Genomic DNA, 2,684 nt, shown 5'->3' on the forward strand with positions numbered 1-2,684 from the left:
GGATACAGCTTTCTGTGGGAAGCCTTCTATGGCTGCTAAATCTAGAGTAAGTGCCCTTCCAAACCTATAGCATCCTGAACTGCTATCATAGCACTTATCACATTGTATTATAATTTCTTATACAATTGTCTGTCTCTCCCAGTTAACTGTAAACAGGCTGCATGAGAGCAGAGGAGATACTGATTTTTTTTTTCACCATTGTAATCCTAACACTTTACTGGGATGAACTGAACTGAACTGAACTGGATTAAATTCTGCCAGGGTTCTCTCTCCATATATAGGTCACCAGATCTTGCCTGTTTTGCCCCATTCTGTTCATTGCAATGTCTCAGCTGTCACTTTTTAGGGATAACTTCATAGACTTCTTCCTCAAAATCCCCTTTCTCCAAGGTTATTGACTCTTGCTAATAGATGCCAGTGAAGTCACTGACCCATGGGTTTTTCAGAGAAGAGAAATGTACTACTCAATCTGAGTTCAGGTTTATACACTGCTACTCTCTGTAAAGTCCTCCCTGTGATTATTTTCCCCCAGATTTATTTGGATTTATTTAGCAAATTAAAAGCTTTAATCTATCTGGATTTGTTTTGATATGACATTTTTTTTTCCAACTGGTTAATTATCCTAGCAATATTTATGGAACTCTTCAGATATTCTCCAATGATCTGAATTTTCAACTCTATCAAATATTAAATTCTCCTAGTGTTGTGGCTAAGAGCATGGACCCTAGAGCCAGCTACCCATAGTCAATCCGAGCTCTGACACTCTCTGGAACTTGGGCAGGTCACTTACCCTTCCTGTAGGTCTGTAATTCAGGGGTCACAAAACTTACTACCTTTTAGGATCGTGGTTAATTTATTTGTAAAGTATTTAAAACAGTATCTGATACAGAGCAGATCCTCATGGGTTGACAAGTTTATTATTACTGTGGTCTGTTTTCATAATTTATCTTCAGCTCCATTAATCTTTTTATTGCTGAACCTGTGCCATGCTGCTCTAATTGTAGCTGTAGAACATATTTTATTATCTGGGAGGATAATCCCTTTGAGTCTTTATTTACATGGTTTATCACATTTAATTGGGTGAGGTCACCTTTATCATGATTGTTTACAGATGAGGAGGTTGAGGATTAGTTAGAAATTGTACCCTAAACTACAGTGTATCGCTTCCATTAAACCACAGTAACAACAGCAAAAGCATCATCACCAACATGTTGGGATTGGGCTCAGATTTGAATTTAATTTATAGGTTCATCTGGGGAGAATTAACGATTTTGCATTACTGTCTTCCTGTTCAGTATTGCAATTATTCTTTATCCAGTTATTCATTTTTGTTCTTTGTTACAAAGTATCACATTGTTAATATTGCTCATATGTATAGAGCACTTACTGTTTTGCAGGCACTGTTCTGAGGGCTTTACAAATATTAACTAATTTAACTCTTACCATGACCCTATGACAAGATACCAAAAATTATTATTATTCACATGTCACAGATGGGAACTGAGGCAGAGAGTTTAAATGACTTAATGTTACATGGCCAGTGAGTGTCAAACTTGGTATTTTTATTGTACTCTGTAGCTTCAGCACCCATGACTTTAGTCATCAAGTTGTCCTATTTCCTCTCAAATCTCTGATAAAGTATATTTCTGGCTACTCATGTTTTCTTGATATTGTTAGTGGGATCTTTTCTCACTGTATTTTCAACTTGTAATTGCTCATCTATAGAAAAGCATTGCATGTTGTACATTTATCATGCTAGCCTGTTGACAGGTTATAAACTTGAATAGTTTGTCAGTCAATTATCCTGGGTTTATTTAAGGAGGTCATCAAAATATATCTATATTTTATTTCTCAATATCCAAAATTTATCATTCTTATATTCATTTTTTTAAATGCTTTGGTTAGAACTTGCAGAACGATTTTGAATACATAGATTTTGTATTAGACACACTTGTTTTATTCTCAACTTTAGTGGGAATGCCTCTAGGTTCTCATCAGTAAGTGAGGTTTTTCTTTTTTCAGGTGGATCCTGTCGAAGTAATAGTGGGCATTGAGGTCTTAAATTCAGTAGTCACTAATTAGCATTTCCTGGATTTTTAAATGATTAAATCATAGCTATGTATCACACAGTAGAACTCTGCTTTCCATAAAGTGGGTATACAGACACTGGTATTCGTAAATAAAAAAGACAGGGTGGAAAAGAGACTTATTCCTCTTATTCATGTCATGATTAATCCTTCCAAGTTTATTTAAAATCATTCCATAATAAAATATATTAGTAAGGAATACATGCATTGTAGAGCTCAAGTTCTTGCATTTTTATTGAAATGAATCACAACGCAAATAGTAGAAAGCTTTACCTATATTGCATTTTTTCATTCAGGGCTTTGGAATCAAATTGAGATCAATCCGAATGCACTAGAAAAGCAGCACTAACTAGCTTTCATATATTTCAGGTACAGTTTACCAGGAAGTAAACTTTACATGCACTTGGGGTTTCAGAACTGAAATGGCTGGCAATGTGGTTCCACGGGCTCCAAGGTCTCCAAGTTGCAATTTTTTTTTCATTCAATGAGGACACAAACTCACCTGGTTATTTCTTTTTTTAGCAACCTAGAATCAAAATTTATGTTTCTTAACTGCAAATTTTATTGAGATATATTCACATATCATATAATCCATAC

This window comes from Choloepus didactylus, chromosome X (genome assembly GCF_015220235.1).
Source record: "Choloepus didactylus isolate mChoDid1 chromosome X, mChoDid1.pri, whole genome shotgun sequence".
Classification (NCBI taxonomy): Eukaryota; Metazoa; Chordata; class Mammalia; order Pilosa; family Megalonychidae; genus Choloepus; species Choloepus didactylus.